The sequence below is a fragment of the Schistocerca serialis genome, chromosome 6, assembly GCF_023864345.2.
Source record: "Schistocerca serialis cubense isolate TAMUIC-IGC-003099 chromosome 6, iqSchSeri2.2, whole genome shotgun sequence".
NCBI lineage: Eukaryota > Metazoa > Arthropoda > Insecta > Orthoptera > Acrididae > Schistocerca > Schistocerca serialis.
In genome coordinates, this window is record NC_064643.1 from 639,878,577 (window position 1) to 639,901,665 (window position 23,089).

Here is a 23,089-nt window from a genome sequence, read left to right on the forward strand (position 1 = left end):
AACACAGGATCTAACAACCGAGTTATATTTTGAGAATTTCGTTGTTGGTGGTGGTAGATTCATTACACCACAAAACATTTGACCAGCAGAGTATCCCTTACCGATTGACCTTAGAGCATAAACAAATCTAATATTTGCACCATTGTACTTGCTTTTCTCACTATCAGTTTCACTTTGGCCTATTTCGACGTATTATGAGTTCCAAAATGAAACACTGTAATGACAACTAGTACAATGGAGACAGTTTTCTGCTGCGAGTCCTATGTGTCGCCTGACATTTACTGACATACTCAATTTGCAACATTCCTTACACAGTACTGAACACTCAATCATCTTTGAGAGCAATGAAATGTTAATTATTTCGTTCACATGATCCTCACTACACTTCTACAATAAACTGCAGTATTTTTCAGTTGATCCATGCAATCTCTTGCTTGTGCTAGAGACAAGAGTAGATTTTACTTCATGAATAACCTCACCAATTTCAGAATCATTTCCCAAGGTCGGAGAAATTGTCACAGTTCCAATAGTGTACCTCGGAGGAGGCTTATTCCTCTTGTAAACTCTGTTACTAAATCGAGACATATTTGATAAGTTCCGGTTACGCAATAGAAATACAACACAAATCGTGCAATAACCACCAAATGCTCAATGTAAACAACAGTATCCAAAGACTACAATACGCAGACAAGACAATTGCCTATCAAATCGTATTGCCAACATAATATAAAGTCTTTGGAAAGACCCGAAGTTTTGAAAAACGATATTTTCAATGAACATGTATCCATGGAAATTCAATGTCGCGACATGCCCGCTGCAGCACATTATTGAAAATAATATTTTCAATACTTGGAGTTGAGCTACAGGTAAGATTAATATGTCATTTTAAAGAGGAAGATATGTAGTGTTTTATTTCACAATAAACTGAAAACCCAAAATTTCATCATTTTTAGGTTCCGGGTTCCCTTGATATTCTGTTTGTGTTGAGAGTTCTTGAGAAACTCCGATTCTTTTCCTCACGACTTGCATGATACTGGGATCCCAATGATATGGTCCATTACCCAGTCTTATTGCTTGGGCCCAAGGGTAGTGCATAGTTTCACACTGTTCTGTCATAATTACTAGTTTGTGTCAGGTTTTGGTGGCAAAGTCCCGAAACACGCACTCGCACAATCACACACTAAATACATGCTGTTAAAGGTATAGCAAATAACTGCACCAAAATCAAAGAAAAACACGTGACAATTACATTAGGGAACTTACCTGTGGTGCAGCATCAACGGACGTGGGAATAGTATTACATGCATCCATTTTATGACCGAGTGTCAGCAATGCTAACTGTTATACCACGATATGCTGGCGACTTCACAAGGAAAAAGAGTGAGCCTGCAAATCGGGCAGCCGGACCACAAATTTGATCAGTCTAACGAAAAAAATGAGAAGAAGGAAAAAGATAAGCTTAACAAAAATTGTGTCACGTGTATGTATTTATTCCAAATAAACCATGAAACCTGAACACAAGATTTCTCAAACTATGGAAGCGTCATTACTGATGGATTTCTCCTTCTCTCAGACTATATGGCCCTGGTCATTCTCATTTTGTCATACATGTAATGCCCTGTTCTTTGATTTAATTAATTTTTCAGAATAAAGAGCAAGTGGCAATATGATCCATTGTACGTTACAGGAGGCACAAAGTGAATCAGGTTTGTGTGTCATTCCTGCGACGATAAAGGGTCTGACGGGTATAAGTACAGATATTTTTATATGTGTTACCTTAATATGTACAGACATGAATGTCTTGGTTGTCTTTTGTCTATGTCGAACATTCTTCCCACAAACACGACAAGATCTTCAGACCTGATGATTTGGCACCAGCAGTAGAACAATGCATGCCAGTGAAGAGTGCACATTTTACATCTACGCGTTCACACTTCGACACCTGACCTGGTCTTCAGGGGAAAATAAGCATTAACGACTTGCCCTTGCCACATGTAAATGGAGGAACTAACCAAGCCGGCCTTTGTGGCCGAGCGGTTCTAGGCGCTTCAGTCTGGAACCGCGCTGCTGACACGGTCGCAGGTTCGAATCCTGCCTCGGCATGGATGTGTATGATATCCTTAGTTAGGTTTAAGTAGTAATAAGTCTGGGGGTTGATGACCTCAGATGTTAAGTTCCATAGTGCTTAGAGCCATTTGAACCATTTTTGAACTAACCAACTCAGAAAAGTACGACTTGTAATGTCAATAATAATTAATCTACAAATGATGTAAATACAGATGTAATGCTGTTCAGTAGACCGTCCTCAGTCACCAACAGAAATGATTGCCTGACATCATCCTCAGTACTGGAGGCGATTTCAGAATCTAAATACGGTCGTTCTTCTTATTACATAGTTTATTAGCGTCAATCGTAAAATGATTACTAGTTTCAGCGAAATAAAATCGCCATCTTCAGATCATTTGCACAGCAAAACTGTGTAGAAGACCAATCTATTTAGTCCACTTACTGTGGCCCAGTAAGTAGTTTCTCATAAATATGATCTGAAGATGGCGATTCAGTTTCGCTGAAGCTAGCAGTCATTGCGTATTTTTATGCGTTCTGGACTAGCAAACTTCTGTAATAAGAAGAACAATACCAATAGATATCTCTGCTCTGATACTCGTTACAGCCTGTGTATCACTTTGCATGGCGGACGAAGCGGACAACCGGACCCTCGGTACGAATAATTGGTTCGCTGCACGTTTAGGTTAGAGCTTACGGCTGTAACGGCCGTGGTAATCTTCCCTCAAAAAACTTAGTGCGTCAGCACGCCAAGATCAATGTGTCACAAATTCAGAGAGGGAGGAACTCATCACGCCTCCATTCGCGCACTATGGATGGAATGTAAAACAGACTCCTTTCAATACGAACGTTGCAAAGACAATGAGGCGAAAACGGGAATTATCCGCAGCACTCTTTGCATGACGGTGGCCTTATTAAGACGATCTTTAGCTAAGATGCGATGAATGCTGTGAGGACTTTTGGAATATTCTGCGCACAGTGACGTGCCTAAGAGCTAGGAGTGGGCGGGAAATCACGTATCTGTTACAAATCACAGTGTTAAGTAGTCACAGATATCATAATAACAACTTTACAGAATCTGCTTGCGATTTCAGTCACAATTAGCATTTAAAATTCAACGCCGTGTGCCATCTGTTGGCCGAATTTCGTACTTCTTTTTGCGAATTTCGTGTCACATTACCGAGTCTAGTTGCAATTTCAGCGATAAATCACAAGGATGTCGGAAGAAGCAGCTAAAAAGCGCAATTAACATCACATGCCCTGTGACATCTGTTGGCGTACGTCTTTATTGTATATGGATGTATTACATACTTATGGTCGAAGAAATGAACCAAGAAGCCAATATGCTCTTAGAAAAATAGTATACTCTATTGAGAACTGATGCAGAAAGCGAATGTGAATGCCGAATACAGGTTGTGTTAATGCGTAGACCTACAACGTAGCCTGGAATTTTTGTGGCATACTTAAACACATTTTCCATCATAAAAGCGAACACTGCAGGGAAGTTTCAAAAAGATATTAGATAATGCACAAGGTTCCGATGAGAATTTTGAGCGTATTACACACATATATCGTACATAAACTACTAAAAATGCAATCTGGTGTCTACTATGTAACTTTCACCTAATGTTTTTACAACTTTATGCACCTGAAGGATATCCTTTCCAACATTACCATAAGCAATTAAACTCGGTCCGCATTTTAAAATATTGCATTAATACTATTTTCGATGTCAACTTTTAATTGTAAGCTCACTACTTTCTACTGATTTTACTTGCTCAGCATCAGCCTTAAAACACGCAACCATTCAAAATAACTTAGACCTTGGGCTACGCTACGGGTCAGTCTGTCATTACAACCAAAATTTCATGTCGGGAGGGGTGGACTGATCAATGTCACACTCTAGCAAGTCTTTGTCACTAATTACATAGCAGAAAATTTTGGGGTATGGGATGACTTAAACAAGGTGAGAATGGAAATTTCACTATTCACCCACAGTGTTGAGTTGTTCAAATGTGTGTGAATTCCTAAGGGACCAAACTGCTGAGTTCATCAGACCCTAGACTTACACTCTACTTAAACTAACTTATGCTAAGAACAACACACACACCCATGCCCGAGGGATGCCTCGAACGCCGGCCGGGGTGGCCGAATGGTTCTAGGCGCTACAGTTTGGAACCGTGTAGCCGCTACGGTCGTGCCGGCCGCGGTGGCCGTGCGGTTCTGGCGCTGCAGTCCGGAACCGCGGGACCGCTACGGTTGCAGGTTCGAATCCTGCCTCGGGTGCGGGTGTGTGTGATGTCCTTAGGTTAGTTAGGTTTAAGTAGTTGTACGTTCTAGGGAACTTATGACCTAAGATGTTGAGTCCCATAGTGCTCAGAGCCATTTGAACCATTTTTTGAACTGCTACGGTCGCAGGTTCGAATCCGACCTCGGGCATGGATGTGTGTGATGTCCCTAGGTTAGTTAGGTTTAAGTAGTTCTAAGTTCTAGGGGACTGATTACCTTAGAAGTTTAGTCTCATAGTGCTCAGAGCCATTTGAACGGTTTTTTTGATGACTCGAACCTCTGGCGGGAGGGGCCGCGCAATCAGTGAAATGGCACATCTAACCGAGCGGCCACTCAACGCGGCACCCACAGTGTAGTCCACATTTATTTATCATCCTTTCAAATTGCATAATGACATTCATTTTCCACACTTGAACTACGGTTCTTCTACACTGTGAGTTCTTCAAGAGTCGTCTTGAATATTCACGATTATCGCTTCTAGACTTGGATGGGTACATAGAGTAGCCGGTAATCGAGATGGGAACGGCGTCTGCAAAATCACGAGGATTGTTAAACTATTGTACTGCTAGTAAATACTACCAATATAAATTACATATACAACTGCCAATATTTCTGGTAACGAAAGCAGCCGAGAGTGGTGGTGGGGGAAGGGGCGGGGGTAGGTTTCACATTTTGCATAAACAATGTCACTACGTATATTCGCAAACTTAGAAACTAACCGTACTTCTGACGAGGACGGTGTAAAGACGCTGTGGCAACTTCTCCAGTTCCGCTGTCAATGATATTGAATTATCGGCATATCGAGTGACCGAAAATGTCGTTCAGATACCTGTGAACGGAACAACTTAGTTAGAATTCGTATTCTGAATATGAACTCTTACGGTACTCTGTGTTAAATTGTATTATAATTCTTAATATCACACTATCAATATTTTCACACATGTTATATTAATACGAAATTTAAGCAAAAGGGATGACATAGATAAAACGTATTTACTGCTGACTGTTTTGTTGAGATGAATTTTCTCTGTGGGGGAGCCTACCTTTCGTTTATCGTGTAACAGCTGACGAAGAATCGTTGGGTGTATTAATAATACCATTCCATGTAACTTTTTGACAGTCGGGCTACTGAAACGTTAACCTCAAGTCCTGACGTGTAATCACTTACACAGGCGAGGACATAAACACATCAAAAAAAGTTTTGCATCACCTCGGTTCCGAGAGTTCAGGAATCTGTAGAGAAAATTGAAGAGAGTTCAACATAAACATCATTTCCGCCCATTTTATTGCTCATGAAAACCATACATTGCTTGTTGCACCACCATACAGCGAGACCTTCAGAGGTGGTGGTATAGATTTCTGTACACACCGGTACCACTAATACCTAGTAGCACGTCCTCTTGCATTGATGCATGCCTGTATTCGCCGTGGCATACTATACACAAGTTCATCAAGGCACTGTTGGTCCAGATTGTCCCACTCCTAAACGGCGATTCGACGTCGATTCCTGAGGGTTGTTGGTGGATCAAGTCGTCCACAAACAGCCCTTTTCAATCTATCCCAGGCATGTTCGATGGCTACATGCCTGAGAACATGCTGGCCACTCTAGTCAAGAGATGCCGTTATTGTGAAGGAAGTCATTCACAAGACGTGCACGATGAGGGCGGAAATTGTCGTCCATGAAGACGATTGAGCCGGCCGCTGTGGCCGAGCGGTTCTAGGCGCTTCAGTCTGTATCCGCGCGACCGCTACGGTCGCAGCTTCGAATCCCGCCTCGGGCATGAACGTGTGTGATGTCCTTAGGTTAGTTAGGTTTAAGTAGTTCTAAGTTCTAGGGGACTGATGCCCTCAGATGTTAAGTCGCATAGTGCTCAGAGCCATTTGAACTATTTTTTGAAGACGAATGTCTCGCCAGTATGCTGCCGATACGGTTGCACTATCGAACGGAGGATGGCATTCACTTATCGTACAGCCGTTACGGCGCCTTCCATGATCACCCCACATAATGCCACCCCAAAAACAGCAGGGAACCTCCACCTTGCTGCACTCTCTGGACAGTGTGTCCATAGTGTTCATCCAGACCGGGTTGCCTCCAAACAGGCCTCTGATGATTGTCTGGCTGAAGACATATGCGACACTCGTCGCTGAAGCGAATGTGATGCCTATCTTGAGCGGTCCATTCGGGATGTTTTTGACCCATCTGTACTGCACTGCATGATGCCGTGGTAGCGTAGATGAACCACACCATGGACATCCGGAGTGAAGTTGCGCATCATGCAGCCTATTACGCACAGTTGGACTCGTAACACGACGTCCTGTGGCTGCACGAAAAGCATTATTCAACATGGTGGCGTTGCTGTCAGGGTTCCTCCCAGCCATAATCCGTAGGGAGTGGTCATCCACTGCAGTAGCAGCCCTTGGGAGGCCTGAGCGAGATATAGCATCGACAGTTCCTGTTTCTCTGTATCTCCTCCATGTCCGAACAACATCGCTTTGGTTCACTCAGATACGCCTGGACACTTCCCTTGTTGAGAGCCCTTCCCGGCACAAAGTAAAAATGCGGACGAAATCGAATGGCGGTATTGGTTGAACTACAGACAACACGAGCCGTGTACCTTTTTCCCGGTGGAATGACTGAAACTGATCGGCTGTCGAACCCCCTCCGTCTAATAGTTGCTGCTCATACATGGTTGTTTACATCGTTGGGCGGCTTTAGCGACATCTCTGAACAGTCAAAGGGACTGTGTCTGTGATGCAATATCGACAGTCAACGTCTGTCTTCAGGAGTTCTGGGAACCGGGGTGATGCAAAACTTTTTTTAATGTTTGTATTATTAATGGCATTTCATGTAACTTTTCGTCAGTTGGGTTACTGATACGTTAACGTTAGGTCCTGGCAAGTAATCACCTGTACGGAAAGAACATATGTATTGATTGCATTGACACAGTTCACTTTAAGAATCGCTGTTACCGAAAAGTAGCATTCATAGAGATCCCTGATATGGGAAAACCACAGTGTAGCCAGTCTCTGCTAAGAGCGACGGTGGCGCTGGCAGGTGCCTGCGGACTGGAGCGATCTGCCGGGTACGCCGCGCGCCTCCTCTGCTGTCCCTCCCCGATACGCATCGCAGCGCGTAAAACTGTCGCGACTCGAACGCCGCGCGCTGCGCCAGAGGACACGGGACGCGGGGGCATTGTTCCAGCAGACACGCAATTAGCGGACCGGCTGCCCACCAAGCCGCGGCACCTGCGCTCCGCAACTGCCTAACGGGACGTCCTCGGAATCTGCACCAATTGGCTTCGTCTCCTCATTGACTTGCAGATGGGACATTGTGGCAGGTGGTGAGCGGGTTCTTGCCCTGGATATTTCTCGTCCGAGGGCGGCCGAACACTACGGTCGGCAGCTTGCTGGCTCGGCGTACAGCCGTCTTCACACGGGGCGTGAAAGTCAATGTGGACGTGGAGCTGCACGAGTTCTGTGACGTCAGTTACAGTAATTTCACGTTGAGGAAGCACTGTCGTGCATAAAACGCGAAATAAATTAAGCTATAAGGGGCAAGAACCACCTCTACGTCACAAACAGAAGTTACGAGACGCCATATTGAATTTCATCGTTTCCAGGTGAATCCCATACCTGGTGGCTTTTATATCATAATTACGTTTAACGTATGCCATTTCTAAGCATCAGCATATTCACGATATCTCGAAATCTCATTCGTGGTTAAGGACTTTTTGTATTTACTTCTTTTCCTGCTGTAACTTACGTGTTATGAAAGTATGCTCTTTCAAGGCAACAGCACATTGAAGATTGATCAAACACTCGTTCCTCTTGGTAAGATTTGTTGTATTTAAATGTCAGTTAATAACATATCACTAATTTAAAAGTTTCAGAAGATCGTAACATAAATGGCGTGATAGTAAATTACACGCTTTGAGAGTAGTGTAGTTGATAGAGACATGTGTAGCGGTTCACGTCTCACTATTTCCAAAATATTTCTCATTTGCTTTCGCGTTTTGTAAAAGGCGCTTGAACTTTCTTATTAATTTAATGGAAGTATGTTCTGTAATATTTTATGTTATACAAATATACGGGAGCTGTCTCCAAGAAGTGAGTTTCTTCGGTTTTGTGAACTTGTCAACGAACACGAACCAATGAAATGCAAGGTAGTTTTTTATGTCAGTGACTGATTTGATCGCAATTCAGTGCTGCTTATTTATTCGCCAAAAACAAGTTCCAAATGTTCGGAAACATAATTGTTTTATAAATATTGATTTTGATTGTGTTGTTTCTCTAGCTTTCTCCGTCACTCTGGCGCGCGCAACACACACACGCTTGCACATACATTGTTGTTTCAAGTTTTGTATCCACATGTTCTAAAAATTACGCTGCTGAATAGAAAGAGAGAGCATGTAACAATAACCATAGGGCCTTACTAAAAAGTTTTAACAACGAAATACAGTCGTTTTTACAATTTGTAAGATTAAGTACTGTCAGGCAGTGAGTAATGATGAGAATTAATACTGGTTATAGTAGTAAGTTACAGCATGCTCTTGATCTTAACAAACAAAATTGTTAGAAAAAAAACCCATACTATTACAGTGATCACTGAATGTGGTTTAGAAAATTTGGTCTTAATAAGTCTTTCATTACATCTGTAAAAGCCGGCATGTAACCTATACAACTTTTACATCTGCAGCATCGGAAAAGAGGGGCCGATAAACAAAGAAGACAACAAGTACAGTAATCTTTATATTAAATCTAAGAATATTGTAAATTTGTGTCGGGCCATTTGTAATGGGACTACAGTAAGCACATTTTCTTACTAACTGGGCATAGATCTGTCCTTTTGGCCTTATAGCATGTTCATGAAGAATGATGTTTTACTTATGTGTGCTACAGACAGAACGAAATGACTAGTATTTTGGCAGGGAAGGAAATATGCGTTTTTATAGAGCTGAAGTAGGAATTTTACGCCCAGTCATTTAAACTATTAGTGTGATTTACGAGCCAGGTGGAGCCGACAACTGCCGCTGGAGAGAGCTGCAGTGGCCCCATGTGACGCGGGCGTGTGGCTTTACTGTCCGCGTGGACGTCGACGTCAGTTGCCTTGTCCCGTGCGAGGATGGCTTCAGGAATAGAGTCATGAACCTGAGGAGTCCAGCATGGGTGTTTCACTCGCAATAGAACTGTGCGATACTGAGGAACACCCTGTTACGTTATATATGTCTCCCGCACCATTGTCTAAAGAGCGAAATTCCGTAGCTGACTGGTATAACCAGGCACGCCTAACGACCAGGTATACAAGGTATCTTAATTTACGCAGGACTGTCTCGAGTTTCCTGTTGGAAGCCAGACTGTCTCGATTAAAACTTGTGGACATACGTAAAAATCTAGATTACACCAAAACGGTCAATATTTCACACAATTTAGCCTCTTCATTATAATTTTGCTTAAATTAAGAGGGAGCCTTCAAATTGGAAAGTCAGCTTTTAGTCCAAAGAGAGATAAATTGGCAGACCTGCACTCATACCCATTCCATCGAACTTAATCGCATTCGGTGTCAAATCCAAAACACCTTCAGCCGCCTACATTTCCTATTTCACTTTATTTTTGCTACCTATTTCGGCGTTACTCTACGCCATCTTCAGGTCCCCTGAGCGATGTGTAGGAAGAATCCCACTTCTTGTACAATCGAAATAGGGGCCAGCATACTGTCATTTTTACCAACGGCTTTGTTGTCAAAAAGCGATACTGATGAAGCGCCAATGTCAGAAACCGAACAAAAGCTGAAAATGAAAACCAAGTTTGCTAATGAATGCTATATGCTTTGCTAAAGGCTTAGCAAATGAAATGGTGATTACAACGATCACTTACTTTGTGTTCCTTGTTCCGGCGTAACGACAAGCGCCGGCACGAAGATCAAGAACGATACAGCAGCGAGGGCTGTGAGACGACGTCAGCCCATAGTACGCTGACCATGACGTCACAACGACAGGAGCGGCCTCTACGCGAAGAGAATAAACGTGACGCTCCACCTAGCCGCGGCGCACTGCTAGACCCAGTCTAGAAGAGAGCACTAGGACAGCCGCAGTGATATTAACGATACCAGTGACTTATGAACGTGTGCGATTACCTTGCATGGAAATTGTATCTATCAAAGGACATTGATTATTTGCATTTGGCCAATTGCTTGCCACCAAACATGTACAAACGAAAGTTAAGTATTCTCAATTCAGTTACTGTAATAAACTCCATTAATGTGATTTGATTGTATGTTGTCTAGTTCATTCGAGGATAGGATCCCCTCAGTTCCCCGTCGAGGACTTACGCTGCCTGGGCTACACTCAGGGTGTACTCGTCGCTTAGGAAGAGCCCCTTGCCATTGCCGTCTCTCCGTCTGATGGCCGCTGTCGTCCGTCTGCACGCCGCCGCCACCGCCGCCACCGCGTCCGTCGCTGCCGGCCCCCATTTTAGTACCTTCCGCACTTTGGCGACTCCTGTCGCCAGTGGACACCGCCTTCAATCATGGACACCCCCACTACCACCATCATCTACACCTTCCCTTCACTTGCCCCCACTGTAACATCGTGGAGTGCTTCCTCTGGGCTTAACCCATCTCATCCACCTCCCCTACTCACAGTCTCCTCCCCTTCTGTCTCCTCCTCATTCCTGCATCCCCACCTGTATGTTGCTGCTTCCTCTGCTCCTTCCCCTGCTCCAGCCCCAGCTCCTGCCCCCCCCTTCCCTGCCAGTGCTTCCACCCGCCGAGACGACTCTCGCCCCCTCCCCACTTGTCCTGCTATAACTAATCCTGCTTCCCCAGCCTGAGTAACCACCCGTCGCGCCTCATTAGCCACCACAGAGCGCTCCAGCCCCATACCCAGTGGCGCCGCCTCAGAAGAGGGGCCTGCCCCCACCAACTCTCCATCCATCTCATCCCTCATCTCTCCTCACAGGTCACACCTGCCAAGAAACCTTCCAAGCGCCCAAGTGGCGACCTCAACTCCACACCCTCCTCCAAAAAAACACCACCTGCCCCATTTCCCTCTGATCCTGCCATGCATACCACCCCTCGTCCCACCTCCCCAGCCCCCACCCTGTATACCTTCGTCCTTGCCAACCCTGATCCGAAATTCCTAGATGCCTGCACTCTCACCCTCGAAATCCTCAAATACATCCCCAGTGCACCCATTACCCAACTTACCCTCACAGAGACTGTTCTCATCAAGGTCCTCTCCCCCTCTTTCCATACTGATCTCCTCCAGCGCCTTTCCTGCATCAACTTTGGCCCCCCTTCATCCCTCACCCCTTTCCTTACTTTCTCCTCTCCTTGTCAGCCCCAACCCCCTTGAAATCTGCCAATACTTACCGTTGTGATCACAAAACGCAGCCCTGTGCTCACAGAGGCGGAGGTGTTGGCGGAACTGAATGCCCATCCTGCCCTGGAAGTCCGCTCTGCCCACCGTATTTACAACTCCTCTGGCCCTACCTTCTTCATGCATATCTTTACTGAGTCTGCCTCCTCCATCGATCACCTTCTCACACAGGGAGCCCTGATTTTCAACCACCGCCACCCCATTCATCTGTCCCATTTCCCTCCTCAATCCTGCCGCTGCCAGCACTGTCTCCTGTACAACGACCACCTGCCCATCATACCCAAAACTGCAAGAACCCCTCCCCACCTGCCCCCATTGTAAGGCCTCCCACTTCCTTAAACAGTGTCCTAACCTGGCCTCTCCCCCTTCCTGCAACACCTGCAACGAACTCCACCCCACCTACTCATCCAAATGCAAGTCAAAACCCCCTCCCAACAACCCTGAGCTCACTGTCCCCGATCGCCCCATCAATCCACTCACCCACCCCAACAATTCCCTCAGCCCTCCCCCTACAGCAGAAGACACCATCCAGTTCCTAACCATCAACCTGCAGAACATCCACCCCTTATACCGCCCACACACACTCCAGCAGATTTCTCTCACCACCCACTCTGTTTTCCATTTAAATACCAACGCCACCTACTCCCACAACCAGGCCCACTCTATCTTCACCTGCCTAGACCTCCTCACCCCACTTCCTTCCCCCTTCCCATCTCCTGGCATGTCACCAGTATTGTCTTGTCCCTGCCAACAAATACCTTCATCCTAAATGAAACCTTCCTCAAACCTCACCATGTTGTCCGCACCTCTCCCTATCTCCGTAACTGCACCGACATTCCCCTTCTCCTCGCCAAAACTGGAGTCGCTATTGGCCACCTCAAGCATCTCCCTGTCTGGCTACAGCCCCTCCTCAATGACCCAACTGAACACCTTCTCCTCAGCATCTTTTTTCCTTGCCTCACAATCACCTGTGCCACTATCTATATGAGTCCCACAGCTCCTCTCCCCTATGATTTCATTTCCCATAGTGGCTGTTCTTTCTATGTGACTGCTGACAACCTCAACATGCAAAGCCGTGACCCTGCCACCCTTTGGCAGTGCCATCAGTTCCTTGCCATCCTCCATGGTGACCTTATTCCTCTCCCACAACACACACATTCTGAAAGTAACCCCACCCTCAATATTATTCTTGCTTCCCCCAACCTCCTTGGTGGTATCGCCATGGACATCCTTCATCCTGTTGGTAGTGACCAGCTCCCCATCCTTCTCACTGTCTCCTCTGTCCATGGCCCCCTACTGCCCCCTTCCAAACTGCCCCTCAAAAGTCAGTCCATGACTACCGCCGTGCTGCCTGGGATGCCTACCAGGAATCCATTGTCTCACAGGTCAAAAGCTACCCCCTCACCGTTCACTGTCCACCTGACATCACACATGCCTCTCCCTTCCTTCAGAAGACCATCACTGACGCTGTGGAGGCCCATGTCCCTACCTAACTCATCCACCATCACTGCCCTACACTTCCTCTGCAGGCTGTCCTCCTTCTTCATGAATCCCTCAGGCTCTACCACTCATTCCTCCACTCCTGTGACCAGGATACACTCATCCACCACCGACAATTACAGCGACATATCCAGAACCTCCTTACAGAAAAGAAACGCTGGGATTGGTGCCAGACATGCATATGCCTCAACTCCACCCTCACTGTCAACTCCTCCAAATACTGGCCAACCTTCCACTGCCTTACTGGTAGCCATCCTACCCCACATTACCCTATCCTCCATGATGATCACCCCTCCCCTGACAACCTCAGTAAGGCTAAACATTTTATTACCCACCTCTCTGAGGTCTTCTCCATTCCTGACAATCCCATTTTGATTACTCCCTCTTCCCCACCATCCTTGACTGCACTGATACCTGTGTCCCACCACTCGCCCCTAGCTTCCAGTGCTTGGATCAGTTATCCCCCTCAGACATCATCACTCCCATCACCACACAAGACATCAACTTTTCCTCTGCTCCAAACAAAACACCACCTCTGGTCACGATGGTGTCACCTACCACCACCTCAAGGAATCCCTCTGTCCTTCCTGGCTGTCCTTGCTATGCTGTACATTGTCCTCCTTTCCACTGGCTTTTACCCTGACCTGTGGAAGACTTCCCATGTCCTGCTGTTCCCTAAACCCAACAAACCCTCTCTGATACCTCTTCCTATCATCCCATCTGCCTCACCTCCATGTTCAGTAAGATCTTTGAGACCATCCTCTCCCGCCATATTCACTGCCACCTTAACCAGTACAACCCCCTTCCCCTTACCCACTGCGGCTTCCGGCCTTCCTTATCAGCAGACAGCCAGCTCCTTAACATTACCAATCTTCTTTCCCTCCAACTTAACTCCTGTCGCTCTGCTATCATTGTTTCCATTTACCTCCAGAACGCCTACGACCGTGTCTGGCATCCCATGCTTCTCGTTGCTATCTTACTCTCCTGTCGTCCCTCCTATGTCACTATCCACAATTTCAACTCCTGTACCTTCTATCTGTTCTCCAGTGTGCCCTTCTCCTCTATCTCATGTACACTGCTGATATGCCCAAACCTCCCCCCCCCCCCCCCCTGTTCATGTACTCCAATTTGCTGATGACACCACCTTCCTAGTTCTTTATACTACTCTTCAGTGGTCCCAATGCATCCTCCAAACCCACCTTGACCAGTTCACCACTTGGTGCAACCAGTGGTTCCTTCATATCAACCCCTCCAAGACCCAGGCAGTCATCATCATAGGCCGCACCACCCGTCCCTTCAGTCTCCATGATATCTACCTAACTATTTATGGCCGTACTATCCACCTAGCCTCCAATACCTTGGCCTCATCCTTGACTGCCACCTCACCCAGATTCCCCATCTCCTTACAATCCAACACAAAGCCCACAACAGACTCCGCCTCCTGGAAATCCTGTCCAGCTGGACATGGGAACTGCATCCTTCCACCATCCTTCACATCTACAAATCCTGCCTCATCCTTTGTTATGCTGGCATTGCTTGGATTTCTACCCCTCCCAGGTACTATAATGCCCTCCAAATCCTTGAGCTCCATGCACTCTGCCTCACCTCCCATATCCGCCTTCTGTCCCCCACGCCCATCCTCTACGACCCCATCCCCTTCCCCCGCCTTCTCCTTTTCCTTGAACACATCCACACCCTGTATATTGCCCGCCGACTCAATCCTCACCCATCCCCTGGTGTCCCTCTTCCTGTCCACTCCCAGCCTGTTGCCGTGCCTTTACTGTTGTGTCCCGCCCTCTCTCCATCTCCACACCCTCCACCTCCTTAACCAATGCAACTTCCAGCACCTACCCCTCCCAGATGATGAACTTCGCGCTGACGTCTACCGCTCCTAACAACTGTAAACTCACCTTTCTCCTACCTCCTCCTCAGGGCCCCCTCTCCACCCTCTCTCTTCTCCTGAGCAGCTTTCCCCCTCCTACAACCTCTCCCTCTCCCACGCTCCCCTTCAGTGTCTCTGCACTCCCTCCTGCCTTATCTTCCCTCTTCATCTCCTGCCCCACTTGTCTCTCATCTCTTGGTACACCCCCTGATCCCCCAACTCCTTTCTTCTTTCCTTTCATCCCACTCCCTCCTCCACTGCACCTTGCTCTCCCCTCTTTTCTCCATTCCCTCAGGCCTCTCCCTCAGCAGGTCCCTCCTGGCAGGTTTTATTCTTTATCATGTGTGCTTCATGTCTTAAAGTGGTTTTGAGGTGTCTTTGTTCTGGAGTGTTTTAGTACTGTGGCCAACTTTTAACCTGTGCGTGTGACTTCAGTGTCTTTTTTGTGCTCTACGAATCGCCAACTGCTTTTTTTAACTTTGTGTAGACCTTTTTACCTGTCCCCCCATAAATGTCTCCATATCACTGTATATTTCCCTCCATTGTCTCCCCTTACTCTATTTTTATGTCCCCCTTTTTATCACCTTTATAGATACAATTTTCTCCTTTTACTAGCTGTCATGTCACTCAACTGAAGAGCGGTAGATTGTGCCACTACCAGCCCTCCCCTGGCCATATGGGGCAGGGGAATGAAATCACAATAAAGGAAAAAAATGTTGTCTGGTTATCTGAGAAAACAACTTCCCAGGCACCCTGTAAGACACGACTGGTGAAGATCTCACATTCCTGATACTTTACTGCGACTCACGGAGGCGAAATAAACTTCACAAAACACGGATGCAGAGCAGCACATTGAACGACTGTTTATCAGACAGCTACGAAAAGCCAAGTGAAATTAAGTCTATATCTTGCCCCTCATGGAAGCATGTGCAAAAAAGGTGATAAACGTTCTCAGTTTTGACGCCCTCTGCCCCATTCCCTGCCTGCTGGGATCTTTGGCAGAAAAAGACCACCCTGTTCCCACGGGATGGGTGCCATTGAAGTACATAGGAAAAAGTATAATTTCGTCAGCGTACTAAGGACATCACACACATCCATGCGCGAGGCAAGATTCGAACCTGCGACCTTAGCGGTCGCGCGGTTCCAGACTGTAGCGCCTAGAACCGCTCGGCCACCCCGGCTGGCTGTAGCAGAGTCCAAAAGTGTGCTTAACAAGGCATTTTTATCACTCACGCAAAATCGCTAGTTCTGTTGCTGACAGTACCTCGCAGATTCTGGGAAGAGTAAAATTGTAAAAGTATACACCATTTATTGCAGGTCATATATTTGAATTTTTTGTCTGTTTACGTGTGTTAATTTTATCTTAAGGTATGTCATCTTCCAAAAAAATCCACATTCCGTTTAGAAAAGAGCTAGTAACTCTGCTCCAGACCTGCCTTCACAGCTTCAGCCAGTGCAGTTTTACAACAGCACACACAACACTAAAATATGGAGGATTAGCTCCGTCTTTTAGCGGTGAGTAGTGGCTAAGCCATGTCGCTCGTCTCAGCAGTGATTCCCCAGCATGGAATATGGGAGAGATGTAACAGGGTTTGGAAAGTAGAAGTGAGTCACTGGCAGAACGGATGTTTTGAATGTGGGTGGTGAGTCCTGATTGGTTCTCTCAGTCGGTAAGGGGTAGTTCAAAAATGGTTCAAATGACTCTGAACACTATGGGACTTAACATCTGTGGTCATCAGTCCCCTAGAACTTAGAACTACTTAAACGTAACTAACCTAAGGACATCACACACATCTATGCCCGAGGCAGGCTTCGAACCTGCGACCGTAGCGGTCACGCGGTTCCAGACTGAAGCGCCTAGAACCGCTCGGCCACAACGGCCGGCCTAACGAGTAGTCCGGACTGGGTCGTAAAAGGTAACGGCTCGGCTTGCCCTGTGACTACCTATCACTGAACCATCACGTCACTTGACCGAACCTATCAGTGAAATGGGAACGCATTCGGTTATGGAGACAGAAGTGAACAACCTACCTACATTGGCTAACAAATTTCCTTAACATGCAAAACTAATATTTTGTGAAGTTTTCTTATTTTTCCACTATTTTCCGCTTTCGAAGGCTCTCGGGGCACCACATTTACTTATCCTACACTGCCCAAATTTCACACGTATCAGTTTCACGTAGGAAGTAGGTTGCTATAGATAAATTATGAAAAGTTTAAAAAGTACCAAGGAAGAGCAATGAAAGTGCGCCACATACTGTAAAACTCCAAGGAAACTTGGTTCATTTTGAATAAGTAGATGATTTAATCTACATATATTACAAAAATTGATGTGTGTGTGTGTGTGTGTGTGTGTGTGTGTGTGTGTGTGTGTGTGTGTTTGTGTGTGTGTGAGCGCGCCCACGTGTTCAACATCTCCAACTAGGACACTGAAGCGATTTCAACCAAAATTCGCACACATATCTCTTATGGTAGGGAAGAACAGCCGTCGGTGTAAAAATCACCTACCAGTTATATTGTTCAGGAGATACGTCATCTACAATAAGGTGCGTGGAAAACCGCCTCATCATGCATGATATTCAGATTTGTTACTTCTCTGTTACTAACTTTATTCGCAATAAATTTCGCAGACAGTATTCACATGCGCCGCTAAATTCACGTCTAACATTATATCATTATACGACACACGGTTCATGAGTCATATATAAATTTCGCAGACAGTATTCACATGCGCCGCTAAATTCACGTCTAACATTATATCATTATACGACACACGGTTTATGAGCCGGCCGGGGTGGCCGAGCGGTTCTAGGCGCTACAGTCTGGAAGCGCGCGACCACTACGGTCGCAGGTTCGAATCCTGCCTCGGGCATGGATCTGTGTGATGTCCTTAGGTTAGTTAGGTTTAACTAGTTCTAAGTTCTACGGGACTGATGACCTTCTTTTAAGTAAGTCTGTTCACAAATTTTGTGTGCTCTATGTATCAAGGATTTAATCACCCCTCTTTTTTGTCTGGGGTGATGGTTACAATCTTTAACTAGGTAAGGGTCAGACTGCGTGCCTTTTCTGTATACTGTATGGCCCGAAGTCCCGTCCCCTCGCTTGATAACATTCGCTTCCAAGAAATTCAGCTGGCCGTTATTCTTTGTCTCTATAATAAATTGTGTTTTCGGATTGATACTGTTGAGATGTATCAGGAAGGTATCCAATTCCCATAGTGGTCAGAACCACCACGGTTCATGGGATATCACATCATAAACACTGAGGTGCGTGAAAAAAACCCGCATCATGCTTCAAGATTTAATACATTTATTCATTTCTACTAAGACGCTTCTACAGTCGAGTCTACTTAAGCAAATACCTGAGAAGTGGTGGCGCTTTTGACAGCTTTCAACTGCGAAGATCAAACAGCTGTAGGCGAAAGCAGTTGCTATCTATAGAGCTACGAAGAAGCGTTGCCATAGAAACGTTTAGAAAATCGCCTCGTAAGCAACCGAAGCAGCAGCGCCCGGTGCACAGAAATTGTCCAGAGTACTACACTACAAAGTAAGTTCAGTTTTTGTTTCCGTTTGTAATAGAAAACTGGAATAATGAATACCCCGGCAATGCTGGATTTTTCAGTTAGTAGACACTAAATTAGCTTTAATTTGTATAATGTTAGAATAGACTAAGTCGTCTACTACATAGAGGTCACCTCACTGAACTGAAGGTTGTGAAATGGTGTGAATGTATGTTACCTCCTAGAGTTGACTGATTTCATCTATGTCCGCATTCTGTCTGTCACACGCCATACGGAACGTATGCTTCAGTTACATTAATGCCAAGAAGAGTATGTGGGATTACTACTCAACCGTAGCTTCGAAAGGGTATGTCGATCCCAAAAACGGAGCCTCATTGAAAGGCTCTGTTCAGTAGCGTAAACGGCATCGGATCAATCTTTTCCTGAACGAAAATAATTACAAATCGCATCTCTGAAGTCTCATTTTACGTAATATAAAATGTCTCAGAAGAAGACATTCGTCCACAATTTTCAAATGCTCTTGTGCTTTTAAAATAGACTTGTACACGATATATTCTCAATATTAAATACAACCTAATTAATTAGGAGAGATCCATGCTGATCTTTCTTCCTATGTCTCGCTTGTAAACCAGTTGGGTGTCTGCTGTTTGTCGTGAATCTCCGTATAGCTGTTTTCAGATGTATTTAATAACGAAACTCCCTTCTCATGAAAAATGACTGGAGTGGTATGCAATTAATAGCTGACTTCTACAGCCTTGTACTACAAAATGTTTATCTTTCTTTCTTTATAATAAGATACAAGATTTATCTTTCTATGCGCTTCTCTGTTAATTCTGAGTAGAACTTTGTTCATTATTTTTCATAACAACCTTCGGCTGTGATGCATAACGCAACATAGATCAGCGCAGTTAATTTCTTAACAACTTCATTCACACACGTATAATGTCGAATGAGCTGAGTTGTTCATCTTGTAAGTGAATTAATCATAACGCAAGAAAACGTTTTCATTAATATTACAACCTGAATGCGACTGCTTTCTTAACAGGTACTTGATGTTACAAAACTTGACACCATAACTCTTTAGCCTCAGATTCGCACTTCGTCATTTAAGAGGACAAATCGACTGATTACATGTGCATAATTGAAGTTTTGTTTTAGACTAAAGCTAATTTGGCTCCCCCACCCCCCTTCTGTCCCACTTCTCTACAAACCGAAGGCAGGTAAGTACGCTGATTCGAACCAGATTTCCGTGAGTAAAGGTATTTATTCGAGCTATTGCTGGTGGCGAGTGTTAACATTAAATTCGCCTGTAGAAAATATATCAAAATTTCAACGCGAAGAAAGCTCATATTAACCACTTGGTCAGACCTCTCTGATCAGAGCATATTACCTTGTATTCGCCAACCTTGTACCAAATCGTCCGCAGCACCTTTCTGGAATGAGATGCTTTTCCTGACTAGATGTGGAAGAATGGATTTCACCAAATGAATTTAATAAGTCAAGTGCTTTACGATTTTCATAATGTCGTTAAGTTGGAGGCACTATTTGATACTCAGAAGAAGTGACCTATTTGTAGGGGTGACACTGAAGAAGGCCCGCTTGCTCGAAGTGCAATAAACTGTCGACGGAATTACGACATGGAATTTCATTTCATACTACAACGATCAACACAATTTGGTCACAAGTCACTTGTCCTTTTTTGTTGTTGATTCAGTACAACGTTTTTACATAGAACTACCTAGCCTCTCTATACATATGCGCATGATAATGCGATGTTTTTGATATGACACCCGCCTCAGTGAATCTTATTTCACGATGACCCTCTTGGTAAAGGTGTTCTGCTACGGCCGAATTATCCGTATGTCCCAGATGGCAATTACTCTTGTGTTCAAGGAGACCGGTGTTAATGTTTTTTTGTGGTACCAATATATACCAGTTCGCAGCTACAATAAATTTTGTATACACCCGGCTGTAGCCAATGGGTGTCGTATATCCTTGGCCGATCTTAAACATTCTTTCATATTCCTCGTGGGTGTGAAAGTAGTTTCCACACATTAACTGCTCAACACTTTCCCAAAGCGATCTGTAACAGGAAAATTTTCTTTTTGGGCGACAGTCGTTCCTCATCGGTCCTGATTGTCTCCCTTGGGTGAAGTACCCTATCTATCTCCTTGTTAGAACAACCATTCTTCTTGAAAGTCGACCGTTGACGCTCAGGCTCTTCTTTTGAGTAAGTCTGTTCACAAATTTTGTGCGCTCTATGTATCAAGGATTTAATCACCCCCCTTTTTTGTCTGGGGTGATGGTTACAATCTTTAACTAGGTAAGGGTCAGACTGCGTGCCTTTTCTGTATATTGTATAACCCAAAGTCCCGTCCCCTCGCTTGATAACATTCGCTTCCAAGAAATTCAGCTGGCCGTTATTCTTTGTGTCTATAATAAATTGTGTTTTCGGATTAATACTGTTGAGATGTATCAGGAAGGTATCCAATTCCTCTGCACCATGTGTCCATACTAAGAAAGTGTCATCGACATAGCGGTACCACCTGACTGGTCTTTTCCTGGCAGGCTGCAACGCCTGTTGTCCTTGCAGAAATTGGCAACAGCCGGAGTAAGAGGACTGCTCGTAGCCACCCCGCCAATCTGCTCGTAAAAATCATTATTGTATTAAAAATAGGTCGTGCTGAGGCAGTATCTGAATAGCTCCACAATATCTACTGGAATCATGGTTAATAACGACACAACATCGAAACTCACAAGGATCGCATTGGAAAAGTTTTGAGCAAGTACGATGGGGCATCTACCTGCAGACCACGCGGAAGATAAAAGATTGTTTAAGACCGGCAAGAGATATGTGGCATTCTTTGGCTACACTGAGTATACGTAAAATTCCTTGTAGTTGTGGATTGGTTTATATTGGCACCACAAAAAGAAGTGTTAACACCCGTCTCATTGAATAAAAGAGGAATTGCCGCCTGGGACATATGGATAATTAGGCCGTAGCGAAACATCTTTACCAAGAGGGCGATCATGCAATAAAATTCACTGAGACGAGTGTCATATCAAAAACAATCGCATTACCATGCGCCTGTGTACAGATAGGCTATTGACATTTCTAAACATCATAATAATTTTAACAGAAAGGAGGATGCTGTTAATGTAGATACAATTTGGATGTCAACATTGCAACATAAGAATGACGATCGATTACTTTCAGTTGAGAATGTTGGCATTACCAGTGATAATCTCGTAGCTGACGTCACGTGATAGACTGTGGTGCTCTCTACAGAGCCTATTTATTCGGCCCTCCGTCGAGTTCTGGTTGCAGTTCGCCATTTTCCCTCTGAAGATGTCTGCTGCAGTCGGAGAGGAAACGTTAGGAGAAAGTATTATACATCGACCACAGTCTAATAGCCCAGAAATTTTAAGTGATGTCACTACCAGTCGTGAAAGCTTACATTGTAAGATCAATGTTGTAGGCAGTCCATTATTGGTTCTCGGATGGCAGGAATAGACGTGAAATGGTTACGATGGGCTTGGTACAGAATACGGCTGTCCTCACTTCTGGCGCTAAAGACGACGTCGACCAGAACCTTGACGACGAGTATGGGTTGTCCTCACGTTCTCATGCTGTCCAACATCGGTCACTGTCACAGGCTCATATCCGAATGACCCGCAAATTTGGATATTGCGCGATTGGGCAATCCGGCCAAATGCATATCCACAATGAGACCCCATTAAAACTCTGTCAGTCGCTAAAATCGATATCTCATATAAGACGTCTCCTGCACAGTGATCACTCAACATCTGACGCTGTTTAGGCACCTTGAATACCTACCAGGTCTGTTAAACTAACCACGAAGAATACTAATTAATGCACGGGATTGGTGTGTACGTGCACGAAGTTACATCGACATCCGACCATATATTCTGGGTACTTGACTTTTATTGTCATACAGTGTATTTGTCTCGAAAGAAGAAGAGGTGATCAGTTCCTTAGTAACAGATGTTTTCAGATTACTGGTGATGCCGTAGTTATAAATAAAAACCGCTCTCTATGAAACCAGCTGCTACCGCAACTGGATGCCACCTCTTTCTGGGAATCCTCTTACCATCAGGACTATACCGGCAGGATTCACCTCCTCTCACAAACATAAAGTGCTAGTACTTGCCTCCGACATTCCAAACTCAACGGACTTTCCCATATGTTTGGTTGACAGTGGTAATTCAAAGATTTTCTTCAGATTTCCAAAACTGTAACAATCGGAAAAGGGGAGGATGAGGTTTTAAGGTCGACGTTCACTTTGCATTGCAATGTAACACCCACTAAGTGAAAACGGATCGTTAACAAGTTCATGCACTGATGTAGATAGACAGGTTTTCGAATGGGAAAGCATAAGTATTCATTCATAAAGTGTATCCGTTACTTTTTTCAGTTTGTGTTTCTTCGACGACTCA